The 19,018-nt window shown below is 35.5% G+C and overlaps 1 protein-coding gene across 1 annotated transcript in view; it reads left to right on the top strand.

Annotated features, from left to right (window-relative positions):
* MACROD2 (mono-ADP ribosylhydrolase 2) overlaps positions 1 to 19,018 on the top strand; it is a 1,896,077-nt gene that overhangs the window by 282,323 nt on the left and 1,594,736 nt on the right. The window lies entirely within an intron of this gene.

Below are 19,018 nucleotides of genomic sequence, written 5' to 3' on the forward strand. Positions count from 1 at the left end.
TACATGAGTTGCTATTCTCTTGATTCTTCTTAAAAGTTTTGGAGTCCTTTATTTGTACAAGCTTTATCAAAAAGGAAACAAGAGTCCACAAAAATAATTTTCCCTCATTTCATTCATTCATTCATTCATTCATTCATTCATTCATTTATTTCATTGACAAACAATGGATAAAGCTGGTGGCAAGGAATGATACATTTTAAAGCAGAGCATTCTTCCAGCCCTAAGGAATTTTTGTAGAGGTGAAATTAAACACTAATAAATATAATGCATCGGGGGATCCCTGGGTGGCGCAGCGGTTTGGCGCTTGCCTTTGGCCCAGGGCGCGGTCCTGGAGACCCAGGATCGAATCCCACATCGGGCTCCCGGTGCATGGAGCCTGCTTCTCCCTCTGCCTGTGTCTCTGCCTCTCTCTCTCTCTCTCTCTCTGTGTGTGACTATCATAAATAAATAAAAATAAAAAAAATTAAAAAAAAATAAATATAATGCATCGGAAAGGTGCCAAAGGAGGGAACAATTACCTTTAGCCATGGGAATTTGGGAATCTTTTATGGAGCATTTTGATCTTGAATTTAAGATGTGGACAAAATGTGAGCATTTTGACCTAAGATAAAAGGTGTTCCAGACAGAAGATACAGTGTGAACAAAAGCTTCTAGGTTTTTATTTTCAAATAAAACCAGAAAGTGCACCTTTAGAAATACATACTTTGGAAATGTGATTCTGCTTAATTTTGTTAGAATGGCCATTAAATATATTTTTTGAAAAAAAAAAAAAACTATGGCTTTCAAATGGAGAAAGGCATGCTGTTTGCTTTGTGTCAGGTGCCAGACACATGGTGAATGAGTCATAGGATTTTGCAAATTTATAAGTAAATTTATGTTCATCATAAAAAAGGGAAAACTATGAATAATATAAGTTAAATCAACCTGGTGAACATCTTGAAGGGCAGAGTGTATGCAGCAGCATAACTGAGCTGCTGCCTATACCTTCACACCCATCTGCATCCTGTCAAGTTTTCACACAGAAGTACTGAATAAGTACTGTATTGTTTCTGCAGAAAAATCAGATGCCATTTATTATTTCTCAATTTGGTGGGAGGGAGGATGTATTTTTAATGCTTGCCTAAGTATCCTAAGTATCAGTCCATTTTTGTCCTCACTTACTGTCTTACATGTCTTAAGTTTGGTTCCCTAAAAACTGATCCTCAGATAGGAATTTTTATGCAAGCAGAAGAAATACTGAAGGTTTGTAGTGAGCTAACATGTCGTACAGGCTTTTGTTTAAAAAAATGTGTCCATTATTAGGATGTCTAACCTTGTCTAAAAAAAATGAGATGATTATAAGGAAAAGCTTTGGCAGTTTTTCTTAATAGCCAGTATTTTTGACCACTTAATATATTTCGGGCACTGTTACCAAGACTTCTTACATATCAACTCATTTAATCTTTACCACAATCCTATGAAATGTATTCTTATTATCCTTATTTAGAGAAAGGGAAATAGAGGCACAAAGAAGTTACCTAACCTACTGCCAAAGATCACATATTTAGTAAATGGTAGATTTAAAATTTTAACTCAGGAAGTCCGATTTCAGAGCTCACATATTAACCAATATATCATGCTGCATCTTCTTGAATAATTTGGATGTGAATATGCTGTATATTAAGACAATGAAAGGACATCAAGTATCATGGCAGATTGAATTTTTAATTTATTTTAAGATGAACTATCTGCAGACAGAGAAAGGCATTTATAGTTTGGTTGCCTTATAGTCTGCAAGACAATACACTTCATAGTATAGGTCTATAAGAATTGCCAAGCATTTGTGAACTCCTTTCATTTGTGTGAACCCTTGAGTGAGTAAAATTCAAGTACCAAAAAGTGTAGTTTTTGATTTCCCTAAAGCAACAATATTATGAAATGAGTGATGATCAGTTATGTTGGTCTCTTGTCATTCCTTGCTCAAAAAATGACCTTTATATCTATTGATTTCTACGTCTCTTTTTAAAAATGGGATATTTTTATTCTACCAAAGATTCATTTATTTATTTTTTAAAGATTGTTTATTTATTTATTAGAGAGAGAGAGAGAGAGAGAGAGAGAGAGAAACAGGCAGAGGGAGAAGCAGGCTCCATGCAGGGAGCCTGACGTGGGTCTCTATCCCGGGTCTCTAGGATAACGCCATGGGCGGAAGGTGACGCTAAACCGCTGAGCCACCTGGCCTGCCCTCTACCAAAGATTTGTTGGAAAGTTATATTATCTTCTCCTTGGGTCAGTTTGTGTGTGCGCGCGTGCGCGTGCATATGTATGATGCTTTTTCTTTTTCTTTTTTTTCCATTATTCACCATACATATGTTAGAATTCAGACCTGGAGATCATCTTAAAATTGGTGATAAGTATTTATTTCTTCTCTGTTCACTGAAAGACTGTAAAATATTCAGTAAAGGAGGTGGTAAGTAGCCTAAATCTGATTCCAAAGTCCCTTCCTCTGATAGGTCAGTGGAGAGATGCCATTTACCTGTCTTTTATTTATGGTAAAGGTCCAGAACATGCTGAATGTAAATTAAATTTCACAGAGAACTTATCTTTTCAAATTTCTTGATTTAGAGTACCACAGTTTTGCTATGGAATATTTTTTGCCATAAAACCTACCTATTTTCATAACGACCTCAAACCTCAAATCCTATTTCAGCAGCCATTTCTCACTGGAAATGCCCAAGGCCTCAGGAAACAAGCATGGGCAGAAGGGATCAGTAGATCTTTCCTCTGCTTGCAGGCTTCCACCATATTCTAGAGACCTTGCTTTCCTGAGGTGGAATGGTCACATCACCAGTAGTGTTATCCCTCAAATCCTCTCTGGAAAGCCACACTGGTGATCAATGCCCCAAGGAGAAAAGTAATCTTTAAGTTGTAAAACTTGATAACTACTTCAACTCCTCTTGGCTCTAGTTGGCTTTCATTCATTGATGAGACAGATTGAGATCAGAATAAACATTCTCCATGCACTTTCTAATCACTGAAATTCCCTCTTCCTGATTCTACCATTTGAGGACCTTTCTGCTGACCCCTGTTTCCTGTAGAACTGGTACTTATTATGCATTAAATATTTTTCTTTTTTTTAAAGATTTTATTTATTTATTAATGAGACACACACACACACACAGAGAGGCTGAGACATAGGCAGAGGAGAAGCAGGCACCCTGTGGAAGCCCAATGTGGGAGCCAAATGTGGGATTTAATCCCCAGACTCTGGGATCATGCTGTGAGCCAAAGGCAGATGCTCAACCACTGAGCCACTAGGCATCCCTAAATATTTCTTTTTTAAAGTTTATGGACTTCCAGTTCAGCGCAGTTCCCGATATTTTTTTAATCAGTCAGGTCTTCCTGAGAACCCTCCCTACTCTCTCCATTCCACAGCTTCCTGTGCATTTAACGTCATATTCAGCAGAACAAAATTTCACATTAGAGTCATACAGGGGCTTATTCATAAAATGCATTGGGACTCTTCTAATGAAGGATAGAGGCCAGCTATGCCATGGTCCCTTCTATGATTCTTTTGTGTGAATTCAACATCTACACTTATGCCCCTTGAAATACTGTGACCTTTAGCTTTATAACTTCAGTCTTTTATCATTTACCAGAATGACCATGTTTTGAGTCTCTTCATTATTTTGTACCACTTTATTTCTAAGATAAAGAAATTGGAATTCCTTCATTCTGCCTGAGACTTTTTCCATTCTGTTACTACTTATGAATGTGAACTTTCATGTCATCATCCTTTGGGTTAAAAAAAATGACCATTATTCCTAATAGAAATGATTTCCAGTTATTTTTCATTGTGTCTGCCTATCCTTGGACACTTTATTGGGTTGGCAAAATGAAGGTCAACTAAATAGGAGGCCCTTGAATTGTGGCAGCTCCCCCAGAAGTGCCAGTTAGCCACAGCTCCACTACCCCTTGGATATTTGAGCTAGAGGGGCAAATGCCACTAACTGGAACCAAACCATACTTGTACCCAGTCTGGATATTGATTGCTGCAGCTGGAACCTAAGTATTCTGTCCTACTTGAAGTGTGGTCCATGGATCTCACACACATACACACATTATTGAGAATTGAGAGGAAAGGAAAGGGATTTTATTAATCAGATAGGGAAATAAAGTATAAGTATACAAGTTAGGGTAGACTTACTGATAGTTGCTTACCATGAATTTAAAAATTTTAATTTAAAAATGAGATATCCTCCTTATTGATGTAATAAAGTTAACCTAAAATTTGAAGTCTTAGTATTGATTCAAGAGCCAAAGAGACCTCTGGTTGAATGGTCCTGAATTTTGGCTGGGAAATGTGAAAGTCAGTTGAATCTTGTCCTAAACTGATAACATGTGTAGATGAAAGACAGGCACTTTACCTTTCAGATTTTTTTCCTATGGCTTCGATCAAGAAATTTGGTGCTTTAAAAACAAAACAAAAACAAAAGAAAACAACAACAAAAAAAACCTTTCTTTTTATTTTATTTTTTGAAAATAAACTGGAGGATAATATAGATTTCATCTATTCACTTTTTCTTTAAATTAAATTTTAGTACTTATTTTAATTGATTTGAGAAACTATGTCATTTGGACATAGTCTAGGATAGTTGTCAAGCTTCTTTTTTTTTTCTTTTTTTTAAGAGCCATGAAATTTGATGTTAGTAAGTAATGTGTTAGAAAGATCACAAAATAATGAGCTGGGAAGAGAATGAAGATTTTCTACCTTTCAGAAAATACCGTTTATTAAGCCTTACATTGCCATGAATTCAGCAAGAACTTTAAGCATTATCAATGTTCTTTGAAATTTCTTGGGAAAATATTATTATTTAACTGTTTCTGGTGATACATTTTGGTAAATTATTTTGTCATTTGTGTTCATTTCTAGTTTTTTCTTTTCTAACAGTTGAGTTATATCTCAAGAGGTGGTGGAAGGGTAGGGATTATTTGTCATGACAGTTGATTAACTATTTTGGTTGATTTTACTGAAAGTTAAAGTTGACTATGTTCATCTGAAAAGCAAACAATTTTGACAATTAAGGCATACAAGCTGTGAATGTTACATCTAGCTGTTCCTACTATAATGTGTTGATTAGAGCTGTTTCATGAATGCTTCTCAGGAACAGCCCAAGTGTTACATACTGCTTAGGAAGAAAATACAGTCAGTGTATTTGCCATCACAATGTGCTGATGGCGGCAGCTTGCCCAGAGTTAAACTTGCTGTGATAAAAACTTCTCGACTGGAACATGGTGATGGCATTTATGTTATTTGCCTCCTAAGTTGTTTCTGCACTATATAAACCCAGTGCAAACAGCTCTCAGTTTGAGAACCTCACAGAGCTCTGTCACTAGGCACTATTGCATTCTCTTGTTGAACTGTTAAAGAATATGTTAGCTGAAGTCTTCCAGTGAACAGTGGAATCTGGATCTTAAATAGCTGAAGGCACTGGATTAAAATGGCTTATATCTTTTGACTTAGTCCAGGTCATTGTATGGAACTCACTTTGAGAGATGCCTTTCTGTAAGGGTGTTACTATTTTTAAAGACTTGTAGTGAATTCCTTGCCTTCTGGATTCTTAATGCCTTCTACAACAGCATTAAGTCAGGGAACTTAGGCTTAGCCATATCAGCATTGTTTGTGCTTAAGAAAATTTGAAAAAGGCCAAGGACAAATGACTGAATCCATTTTATAAATGCAGTATCCCTTACAAAATCGATTGTAGATTAGCTCTAGGAAATCATGTTTGTCTACATGGAAAGCTGCACAGATCTCCTACATATATTCCAAGGTCTGTCTACAATTGTCCCTTTTTAAATTTGTGAGGACAGCAATGCCTTTGAAGCCTCCTAAAGGATTGTGGAGGTAGGCCAAAACTAAAGAGAGAACAGGAAAGAATAAAGATGGAAGGAGTGGGAGATTTGAGATAGAAAGGATAAAGGATGAGTGATGAAAGCCTTATCAACAGTTAGGTCCTCTACTTGTAACAATCCCATAAAGAAGTGGCTCTCCTTTTGCTCAAAGAGGATCAACATTTTTTATTTGCCAGCTTTCACTGGGTTTCCAGGGTGTTTTTGGATCATACATCAGATGAATAGGGATGAATAGGAGTTCTTTTATCACTATTAGTGAAAACTGTTCTCATCACTTAGCATTGCTAGCTACTATGAACCATCCTTTTGAAGGTCTACATTTGGAAGTAGCACATGGAATTTCAGCCCTTGTATTATTATTTCTTGTATTGCTTTTATTAGATAAAATGAAGAAGACCTATGACAGATTTCCTTTGAGGGAGAATGTGACACAGCCTCTTCAAAGTTTTTTAATGGCCTTACTAATAAATTTTATCCCTCAGATAATATCCTTAAGTAATGGAATTGCTTTCCCTAGTAAGAAAAAGAATACATTACTTTCGTTTTTTTTTTTAAATTAGGAACTTTGGAAAGTCAGAAAAATAAAAAGAAAAATCCACCTATCATCTCTCCATTCAGCAATGATCACTCAGGAGTAGTTGTGAGTCCTAAGTGGCCCTTTATTTTCCTAAGTCTTGAGGCATTGATAACTGAAAAACCTGAAGTATTGTGCCTGGTCCCTTGGATCATATTTTAAGTAAGATTTAGTAGATACTTTATTTTATCTCATTCTTCTATGGATCAGTAATATTTGAATAGCTATAATGACTGCATTTAAATTTATTTTACTCTGAATTCATCCATGTAGTTAGCAATTCTTTAATGAGCTGATTATAGAGAATTACCTAATAATTTCACTGTTTTTCATCTTTACTTACTATATTAGATTTCAAACAGTAATAATTCTTGACCACAAGATGTACATGACAAATGTAATTAATGATTTATTATATTGAAATGTATACATATTTGCTATACTATGTAAGTATTCTTCATTCAGTAGAATAACATTAGTCTTATTTTTGGTGTTATAGCACTTGGGTTTCCTTACAAAATTATTTATACTTGTGTTTCTACTAGGAGGTAGATTCCAGATCTTTCAAGTGTAGAAGTTGCCCATAGTTTGAGCATGCATATAATGTATGTATGGGGCAGGTGTTCAAGCTTTGGAAAATAGAAACTTGTTTTCTCTTATCATTTTTTTTAAAGTGCAGATCCAAGTTTGTGCTAATTTTACTAATCAGAGATAAACTATACTGTTTCTAAAGACTAATGTTCAGAAGGGTCAAGGAAAAAATGGTTATACCATTTAAATTATTATTATTATTATTTTATTTATTCAGAGAGAGAGAGAGAGAAAGGCAGAGACACGGGCAGAAGGAGAAGCAGGCTCCATGCAGGGAGCCTGACATTGGACTCCATTCCGGGTCTCCAGGATCACACTCTGGGCCACAGGCAGCGCTAAACCACTGTGCCACCGGGGCTGCTCCCATTTAAATTATTTTTGCTGTGAATTTGTTATTTGAATCTTCTTCGGTCATTAGCATTTTTAGCTCATTAGCAATGGCAGCAGTGTCATAAATATAACAGACTTCTTGAAGAACCAGACCTCTTGACCAGTAAGACCCTTGCCCCAATACTTTCTGAACTCCTCAGGAAAAATGGTATCATATAATTATGTATAACTTTGCCAAGTATATTCCCTTCCTTTCTGTTTGCCACTATCATATCCCAAATGATGTTAATTTTTTAAGAAGTGGTTTCTTTTTTGTTTTTTTAATAGTTTTTTTTTTAAGATTTTATTTATTCACGAGAGACACAGAGAGAAAGAGAGAGGGAGGCAGAGACACAGGCAGAGGGAAAAGCAAGCTCCATGCAAGGAGCCCGATGTGGGACTCAATCCCAGGACCCCAGGATCACACCCCGAGCCAAAGGCAGACGTTCAACTGCTGAGCCACCCAGGCATCCCAAGAAGTAGTTTGTTTTTCAATTAATTTTCATATACCATTTTGCAAATGATACTATAATATGTGCTCAATGAATATTTTGTACTGATAAATACTCAACAAAATATTTCTTGAATAAAACAATATTTTTAACATTTCCATTACATATTACTTGTAAAACAGTAATTCTGTTCAGTGGATTTAACTGCTTGATATTCTCATATTCTGCAGTTAGGCACAGCTTCAATTAATACAGGGTTTTTGAGACTGCCCAATGTAGCACATACCAGGGAAGCTGATTATAGGTACAGATTCCAAGGCCCCACCCCAGACCTGCTCAGTCACTTTCTCTAGATGATTTGTATCATCAGACAAGTCTGGGAAACCTGAAACTAAGGAGTCCATACTAGCAGCTAGATTAATATATACTTACATATTGGTATGTAGGAACAATTTCTGGATTTGAATTAATAGTGTTCCTTTATTTCTAATGCCAGTCTATTCAAATACTGGAAGAGAAAATTGCTCTGATGTGCTCTTTAAATTTCAGCTTCTGTGAGACTTTGTTGAGTAATTTTTGAAATTATTTATTGAGCATTTACCATGTTCAAAGCCCTCTTCTAATCTTTTTCATATACCTACTAATATTAATAGAGGGAAGTAAAATAATTCGTCCAATACCAAACAAGTAACAAGTGGGAAAGCTTGGCTTTGAATCTAGGAAGTTGAATTTCAGAATTTATTCAATTAACCCTTGGAGTATACTGCCTATAACCTCTAAATGCTGTGGACTTACTAATGTATCAGGCACTACTATACTAAGCACTTTAAAGTATAACATATACTTTAAAATCATTTTCCATTTCCATAAAGTAGGGTTAAGAAAGACAAATTTAGAGATTAAGTAATTTGCCCAGAGTTACCCTACTACTAAGTGGTAGAACCAGTGTGGTTTCAACCTGGGTTGGCACAACTCCCAAATTCTGTGCTCTTAACCATTACCCTATATGGAAGAATGACATGTTTGAATATGCTGATATCTTGTCATCTCTCCAGCATTTTGTACAAAAAATAGTAGTTACTGGGGGCTTTCTAGAAGGTAATTATATAACACTTAGATATCTACATTAAGTAATGTCTGCATTTAACATCTACATTAAAACACTTTAACGTCAACATTAAATTTTAGAAAAAAATTCTGAAGTATTTAATTTCTTGCCTCAGATAGATTTTTAAATAATAAGTTAGTTATTCTGTTGTCTGCTGTAGACTGGCTGAAAGTAGAGCATAGGATTAATATACTTTTAAGAGATTTTTGATCTTATATTTCTTAATATTCAAAGAGTGTATATTTGGTGGATACTTATATATTTTGTGCACATTTGGAAAGAAGTTACACTTAATTTCCTTCATTTGAGCATTAATGATTTCACAAATGTGGTTTTGTCACAAGTAAATGGTTTCCTTTACTTTGCAATGACTTATAAATTTACATTCATTGCAGAGTTAGCTTGAAATGCTTCTCTTTTTCCCTCTTATTTGTCCCAAAATGAAAGTGAAGTGTTAATTGGTTTTAATGGCTCCTACTGCTACCTCTGTCTGGGATTTCTAAGAAAAGGTGAAGAATTGGAATAGAACTTGTGAAATTTATCTAGGAGGTGAGAAAGTTTAATGTACTTGTGAACTAGCACACTTCTTCTAGTTAATACTACTGCATTATAATAAATATTGAAATCTAATTTTCACTCTTAGACCTAACCGTTTAAGTATATTAGTTAACATTCAAAGAGGAATTTTCTGAGGAAACATGTTAATTAAATTTCTGTACCTGGAAAAGATCAACACCTGATAAACCAGGAAATAAGAATCTCTTGTTTAAACGTGTTTATAAAACCAAGAAAAAAACCTCTCTCTCCTTTCCTCTCAAACCCTTAAGTGAAGAGGAAGGGCATGCTAATTTAGATTCCCAACTAGAAGGGACTAGCCTGGATTATGCAGTTTGCTGTTACTGTTAAACAGAGGACTGTAGGTGCTAAAATTGTAGTCACCAGAGATGTGTGTCTGGCTGCTGTCACTCTCTCTTCCCCGATAAAAATAATTCCCACCAATGGGGGCTAATTCATATGAAACATAGTCCCTGGTGCTCATACACTGATACACCTTAGTAACTGTGACTTTATTTAACAAGTAGCCATCTAGATATTTGTTCTTATACAATACAAATTTTTATTGAGATTCTGGGAAATATAAAGAAGACTATTACCATTTTAATAGCTTTAAGATAACAAATCTTTTTTAAAAAAAGTTATGCCTTCTACTTTTTAGCAGTTACATTCCTACTTGTTCCTTTACTAAAAGGTAGCAGGGTAACACAATGAGCCCAGTCCTGTGTTGGGAAGAGAGAGAAAAGTGTGCCTTTGTTAAAGTATTATTTCTGTAAAATCAGTGCAGGGTTCAGAGGAAAACAGAAATGCAAAGAAAGTCTGTTGATCTTGCTTCCCCACTTTCCACTTTTTTTGCCATCCTGTGTTCAAATGATAGTTCTAATATATCAGGTACTCAGTAAATATTTCTTCATCATCAAAGGTGAAAATAAAATTTACTGGGCACTTACTAAGAGTCAGGTATGAGTTAAGTGCTCCACTTGAAATACATAATTTATTCCTTACAATTAGAGATACACTATTATTATCTTATTTCACAGAAGGTGAAACTGAGGCTTAGCTAGATTAGCTAGATTGCCAAAGGCCATACCCCAAGTAAGTGGCAGAAACTGGATGAAAACCCAGATTTGTCTGATTCAAAGACAGTGCTCTTAATCATCATCTCAAATATCAATTTTACATACAATTTAATAGAATGTTCTAGTATATTTTGTTTTACATACTTGGGATCAGTCAGCATGTCACAAGGAAGAGAGCAACATTAAAAAAACAGATCTGGGATTAAGGTCCTTGCATTTGGATTTGAATTTTTTTTTTAGAGCCTTTATTTTGCCATTTATATTGGATATTGGTTGAGTTGCTTAATCTGTTTGAATTTAAGTGTCTTTTGTGAATTGGGGAATAAAGGAGATAACAGGTATAGAGTGCTTAGTAAATGTTCTACACGAGTTATCATGAAGTTGGTGATAATATTCATAGAAGGATTCATAGAAGGATTTACAGTTTACAAAGAGCTTTCATGAAGAGTGTCTCAGATAATGCTTAGTGATACAACCCTTTCAAATTCATTATTTTATTGTTCATTTAACAATTTTTAAAAATTTTATTTATTTATTTTTTTATTTTTTAGTATCTGCTAGAATTGTTCTACAAGTTGGAGAGATTTATGTGAAACAGCAGGAGAAAAAATGTTACTTGCCTCATGAAGTTTGCATTTTAATAGGGGATAGGGAAAACACATAAGTAAAAATATTTAGCATATTAGATAATAACTGCCATAAAGGGAACATTTAACTCTCATACAGTGAGTGCTGTGAGCCATGCTATAATACAGTAATTAGAAGCATATTGTGATTCACAGAGTAGCTCCACGTTTTTCCATTAAGGACTTTTTAAAAACTGTAAACCAGTTATAGTTCAACTACAAATTTTTGTTTTTGAATTTATATGGTTTCATTTTTTTATTGAAGATTTTATTTATTTACTCATGAGAGACACACAGAAAGGCAGAGACATAGGCAGAGGGAGAAGCAGGTTCCCTGTGGGACCCGAATGTGGAACTTGATCCCAGGACCCCCAGGATCACGACTTGTGCCAAAGGCAGACGCTCAACCACTGAGCCACTCAGGTGCCTCTGAATTTGTATTGTTTTAAAACAATGAGGGGAAAAAATTTAAAAAATAATAAAACAAAGGGATTAATTTTTAAATTTATTAGTATACATCACCAAGGTTTATGAACTCTCTTCTTTCTAGTTCTAAGACTCTATGAACATGGAATTAAATGTAGATCTCTAATACCTTGTCTATATTTGTATATATCTGTTAAGTATATGCTGAATTTTAATAATTCAAAGATTATTGTAAAACAAATAATTATTGAAAACCATTAAATAATCTTGGCATTTCTTTACTATTGTAAGCTAAGCAGTGGTACTCATGGGTTATATTTCTCAAATTCATCACCAAGTCTGGCAAATAGGTGATATGGCACTTCTATTCTGGCTCTTAGAAGACTAAAAGGAATCATGAAGAGGTGTTGCAGTGAACTCAAACATTAAGATTTGTCTGCCAACTCCGAGTTTAAATTTATTGAAAGTGGGATCCCTGGGTGGCACAGCGGTTTAGCGCCTGCCTTTGGCTCAGGGCGCGATCCTGGAGACCCGGAATCGAATCCCACATCGGGCTCCCGGTGCATGGAGCCTGCTTCTCCCTCCGCCTGTGTCTCTGCCTCTCTCTCTCTCTCTCTCTCTCTCTCTCTCTCTCTCTCTGACTATCATAAATAAATAAAAATTAAAAAAAATAAAATAAATTTATTGAAAGCTGCAGAAAGACAAGTGTTACTCTCAGGGTAGTTTACAGCTAGTAACCACTGACCTCCAGAAGTTATCATTTAGCTTTGTGGAGCAGAGGTCTATAAGCCTTGGGGGAAAAATTCACATTTGCCCGATTAAAATGTTTTGAGATTTAATCCTAAAAATGTCTTCTAGTTGTTATCTCATGTTATCTCATTTTATTTCATTTTAGTCATTCAGGAATGTTTCTGCTCACTATTTAAAGAGAGTGGTTACGAGCTCATGCTTCAGGATCAGACAGTATCCTTGTTCCACTCCTTACTAACTATAAGATTCTAAGAAGGACTCCGTCACAGTTCCAGAATATATTTGGCATCTTTTCATGTCTGTCCTCACTACCACCATCCTGTTCCATATTACTCGTTCTCCATATAATGGCTAGTGACTTTATTACAATTGAATCTGATAGTACAATCCTCACACATTTTTCTTCTCCTCTTCCTTCTCCCCTCCCCTGCCCTGTCAAAAACCCGCCAATGGCTTTCTCTTTCACTAAAATGAAGCCTGACTCTTTACCTTGACTTTGGCCTGCAAGACCCTGCGTGCTCTGATCTGGGCCTGCCTCCCTGAACTTACTTCTGTCTTGCTCACTGAGCTTGAACCTCCTGGCATTTTTTTCAATCCTTAAACTCACTAAGCTGATTCTTTGTAACTTGAATATGTTCCCTCTCCTATGCTCAGTACACTCTTTACTTTATTCTTCAGATAACTTACACGTTATCCCTCAGGTCTTAGGCTTTTCTTTACCACCCAATCTAAATAGGTTTTCATGTTTTGCTCATTTGTAGTACTATGTTTTTCTCTTCTATGGCACCTGTCACAACTTTTCACTTGATATTCATTTGGTTTTTGGTTAGTATTGTGTCCCTACCTCCTCCAACTATAACCTCTGTATCTTTTTAGTTCAGTGCTGTATACTCAGCCTCAAGCACAGTTATTGAGTTGGGTACCCAATAAATCATTGTTAATGTTGAATGAACCAAATTTATCTCCATGACCTTTCAAAGCCTTAATGATCTGAGAAAAATAGATAGTAATTCCTAATTGTAAAGTTTTCCTGTGAACTAAATGAGATTAAAATATATAAAATATTTAGGAAATTAAAATGTGGAATTTCAGCAGTGATTCCATGCTTTCTAATGGAACAATGATATGAACTAGCCTCAGCTTTGTAAGTCACAATTATCAGAGCCGTGATGTATATTCAGAAGGGCAATTACTTTGAGTAGTAATTCGCTAGACCACCCCTTCACCCCGCCCTGCCCCAGCCAGCTGGCCTTGAAAAAGCAGTACCGCTTTTGTGTGTACACAATCAGTCTGTAAAATCCCATTATCCCCAACTTCCACACCCCTGTGGCTGCATTCTTCCTTTCGAAGCCTCTTAAAAAAGGAAAAAAAAAAAAAAAACCTTTCAAGTCAGCCCTAAAGTTCATTTCCAAACTCATTTTACCAAATAATATAAAAATTAGATAGGAGATGGGAAGTGGGAGGGTCCATAATGTGATTTGCTTACCTGTTTGCTGGGAATCCCTATGATACTTGTGGGAAAGACTAATAAAACTAGGGATAATTCATTGTATATTTTGAGATAAAGTGAGATTTTATTCTGTTTTGATGTTCAAAGAACAGAGCAAGATTAATTTGGTTATTCTAGTTCTTTTTCATCTGTTCAGAATGTCTATAGTATTTAGAACAGGAATTTCTACCAACCTCGCCTGGCCAACATCCTTTTGAACTATCATCATCTATTGGAGTCCTAAGTACAATGCCCTCCTTTGCTCTATTTTTGTTTCGTATGCCTTTATTTTTCCATCTGGAAGTTTGAATTCCTTTCAGGCCTATTTCCTAACTGCTTCCACCAGTCCCTTGTGATCTTTTTCTTTTGGATTCTAACTTCCCATGTAACTGACATTTTTCTTAGCATTCTTCCCACGACCTTGAATTAATTGACATCTGTTTCCTGAGGATGACACCTTCCTAGTCACCTGTTCCATCTCTTACTGTCACTATTTGATGAAACTTTTTGGTAGGGGAAGTGGTGAGGAAGTAGGAAGGGAGTTTCAAAAAATTTTTTCTGTCCCTGAAAGATCACTTCCTGGCTATGTTTATGTCACCATTATTCAAAAACCTTTCTTTTGAAGTCTTTGTTTTATATCTACATCACCCGATCCCATTATCATCTCCCATCTCTACAGCTCTGGGACATCGCCCCATCTTTCTGAGGACCTGTCTCATAAACCTTACCCTCACACCAACCCTTTCCATCTCTCTGTGTGACTTTGTACTCCTACTGCTGATTCTTCCAAAATTGCAGCTTCTCAGGCACATCTTTACTGCAGTCCTCTTAGATTCACAACTAAGACTTAGACCACACCTCTCCTGCATCTCTATTGTTTCCTGTTGACTGTCCTCATTGTAGGTTCCTATCTGTCTACCCTATCTTATTCCTGAGGTCAGTCAGTATCCCTCCTGGTACTTACTTCCTTCTTACCTATCCTGATCCCTTCACCCTCCAAACTTCTTAAAGAGTAATCTTAGTCATTTCTGTTTTATCTCCCATTATCCTGCCAACATCCTAGAAGCTCTTAGCTCTCTGCTGACACTACTTCAGAATCCCTGGCAGTTCCTTTTCCATTTAAAACAGTGTCCTCTTCCAAATCTACATTCCAGATCATCTTCTGACATCCTCCTTTTAAAAAACAAATTTGTAGTTCCTTGATTTTATAATTTTCTTCTCATGATTATTTTCCTCTTTGTAACCCCCCCCCTTTTCTTTTTACTTCTCTTCCTCTTCTTTCCTCACAAAATGTGGGTGTCCCTGTGGCTCATCTCTTTTCCCTCCCTCTGCTTACTTCTGCTGCTGCTGTCCTTCAACCTCTTGGCTTAAATAATAACCTGTTAGATATGCTGAAGATCTCTCCCCAGACCCTCATTTTCTATTTCCCAATAGACATTTCCAGAGGGATAACATCCAAGTATTTTAAAACCTAAAGCAATTATACTTTATCATCCAAACTGGATCCCAACTGGGTCACTTAGAAGGTTAAAGAAGGTGCTATTGATAATTAGCCAGTGTAAATCTGGAGCATATGGTCACCTGTTCAAACCTAATGTACAGAATACTCTTGAGATTTGCTCTTCTAGTACTATTCATCATTAAATGCCTCAACAACATTCTGCTTACCTGGGCTAACAATCATCATCTTCAATTCTTATTCTTTGCTTGGTTCCCAGTTCCTGTGAATTCTAACTTTCCTGTATCTTTGAATTACACTTAAAACAAAAACAAAAACAAAAAAAAACCAACCCATTCCACTGTTTAGGCCCTTGTTTCCTCTTACCTGCAATACTTGTATGTCCTAACTTGTCTTCTTGTGCTGTTTCTCCTCATTCATCCTTCATTCGATAGTCTTTATATCTATCCCCAAAGTGTACTGATTATTGATACACCTACTCAGAAACTGTCACCAAAGCATATCATCCAGACTTCTCAGCTAGGGATCCAACACACTACATAGTCTGATGTAAAAGAACTTTTCCAGCCTTACCTCCTTTCTGGACCTTGTATTTCAGCAGGCCTGTTGGCCTTTCCCCAGATAACTCCAAAATCAGTAGTCCCTAGTTGCATCAGAATCACCTTTGGAATTAAAGAAAAATTTAAATACCCAACTTCAATCTGGGAGATTTGAATTTAGTAGGTCTGTATTTAAGCCTGGTTATCTTTGTAAAAGCCTCCCCAAGTGATTGTGACCAAAGCCAGCACTGAGAAACATTGCCCTTGTTTCCCTATCTCTATGACTTTGTTCACCATTTTTCTCCATGGCCAATATCTAGTTTTCTTGTTTTCTTTTTAAATATTTTCTTATCCTTCAATACCTGGACTTCATTTTACCTCCTTCATGAGGTTTTCTTTGACCCATCCAAAGAGATCTAGTTATATCTTCTATACCGCAGTTGTAGTAAACTTTCATTAGATTTTATGTTTATGCCTTACATCCCATAGACAGTATACTTCTTGGATGCAAATGCTTCTGCTATTTATAATGTGGAAGCCATTCTATATAGGTCGTTGGCTGTTGAGATTATATGTAGAGATCTTTGAAGTTCTTAAGAAAGTGATTGATAAGCATGAGTTATTTTTGCTAATTTAACCAAAAGTCCAAAAGCATAAAATACAAGTTTTAATTCTAAGACTACGCTAAATTAAGATTTGCTAATCATGCTAAGTAGGAGAAAGGAATTAGAATTTTAAAAATCACTACTGTTTTCAGCAACAGATGAGCTAATATTAAAGTAAATTCAGTGGTGGGTTGGTTCCTTTCACATTCGTGCTTCAGGTGCTTTAAAGCATGTGGGTCTCTTTGGATTCCTTAGGAAAACTGTCATGTAGGCATGCAGCTATAAAATGTGCTTCACTCAGAAACTTGTAGTTAGTAAAGCAGAGTTTTTTTGTTTGTTTTGTTTTTTTTACTAGTTCTTTTGAAGGCACAGGGGAATACTTTTAATAAATCGGCCTTGCTGAAAGATAGAATACAGTGTTGTTTTTAATAGGGAATGAGAGCATAAGTGCAGTGATTTAATGTAGTTACAAAAGGCTGCTTCCAAAAACAATTTTTGATTTTTGTCAAACATTCAGCAAAAGAACGATTTTTCCCTCAAAACAAATTTTTTTTTTGTCACTTCCCAAATTGTATTCTTGTTAAATCTGTAAGTTGTATATTCAGGATGGGATTTTTCTTTGTACTACAATTTTCTCTGTGCCTGATCAGTAAAAATTGTAACCATATAGTTTGATATATATATGCAGATGGATTTTATAATTAATTTAATGCCCTTTAAGGTAGATATTTGTATTTAATTATTTTATTGAAAGAATATATATTTGGATTTCATAGCAAGCCTAGAGAAATAATAAACTTTTACTGTTAGTGCTGTCTCTATTTGCTGATATAGAACCGATTTCTGATTTATCCCAGGTAAAATAATTAAAATGCATGTATTAGAACATACATAAAATTTTCTGTACTCATGCAAGATGTACTAACTGGAAAATAGTCGATATAATCTCTTGGCTTTTGACTTTTTATAAACTCACAGGTTTATAGTGAATTTATGGAACCATGTAGCTGTTTCCCTGATTTGTGGCAGCACTGTAGCTGAACTTCTCAAAACCTCTAGAAGCAAAAGTCAAACTTCCTTCACAAAATGTTCCTTATATTTACTGTTAATCACACGAATCTTTGCCAAGTTATTCCTAGAAAATAGGCATTCTTCATAATAGGAACTCAAAAGAGAAGGTATTGGGAAACTTATGAAGATGGCAAATGAATAATGAATGAGTTTTCGCAGGCAGCTGGAGATACTTGTTAGTAGACCAGTAGAAACAGAAATTATCTGCCAAACCTCTGGAAACACATGGCAAACTTTTCTTGACCATAATAGTGGTAACGTATATTCAATTGAACATTGTGCAGTCTCCATACATATTATTTAGGCCTCACAACAACCCTGTGAAGTGGGCTGAACTAATAGCCCCCATTTTACAGACAAGGAAACTAAGCTAAGAAGAAAAAGTGGTTTGTTTTTGAGTACATACTTAACCAAGGATATGTACTCAGTTTGGATCTGAGATTCCAAATCCTCTAATGCCAACTCATACTACCAAAAATCTATTTTAAAAAATATTAGTTTTTCAAAGACCACCATAAAAAATATCAGTCAGGACAATGGCAGCAGTGTAAAAAAGACAGAAAGATGACCACACCACTTCTGAGGTTTTCTGTCTTTGGAATAAATAAGCAAAACAATAGTATCCTAAAAGACTGCTAGGAAATTAGTTTGTACATGAAACACTGAACTCTTTCAAGTATAATGATACACAAGCTCAAGATACTGCTACTTTTATTTGTAGCCAACGTTTATTTTTATGCCTAGAAAAATACATGGGGGTGCTTAGGAATCATGTGCTGGGCAATTTGCTACTTCAGTGATAGTAACATAATCCCGAAAAAGCAAGCACGATTATTTTGTACTTTTTCTTCTTGTTTTATTCAGCAATATGACCATAATTTTTCATATTTAAGGAAGTATGAAAAATTTGTCGAGTTTTAAAAGCTGAATACATGTAGCGTTGGATCAAGGCACATACAAGACTGGCCAAAGGGCGTACAATGCACTTTGGTTTTTTGTTGGGAAAAAAAAAATGGCAACAGAAAAATGATGTGGTTTTTAAACAAGTAATAGCTCACAATTCTGTAGGAAGCTAGAAAGAAATGTTACATTACAAGTTCATTATGTGATACGTGGAAAACTGTGACAGTAATGGGCAGTATTCTTGGTCATTGTGAAAGTAAATTGAACTTTTTTATGTACAGTGTTAAAACATTTCACATAAACCAGATCTAAATTTGATTTCTAGTATTCATTTTTCTTTTAAATTCTTTCTTATTTAAAGTACTACTTTCTCTGCATTGTTGAGGGGAATTGCTTATGGTTATACTATCTTTTTAAATACATGTGTTTCTTTTTTGACATCGTTTATGATAAAAACATAAACATTAACAATTATGTCTTTAGAATTCACTTTTCAAAAATTGGGATGGTATAGGCAAAACCAAAAT

The sequence above is a fragment of the Nyctereutes procyonoides genome, unplaced genomic scaffold (assembly GCF_905146905.1).
Source record: "Nyctereutes procyonoides isolate TBG_1078 unplaced genomic scaffold, NYPRO_anot_genome, whole genome shotgun sequence".
Lineage (NCBI taxonomy): Eukaryota > Metazoa > Chordata > Mammalia > Carnivora > Canidae > Nyctereutes > Nyctereutes procyonoides.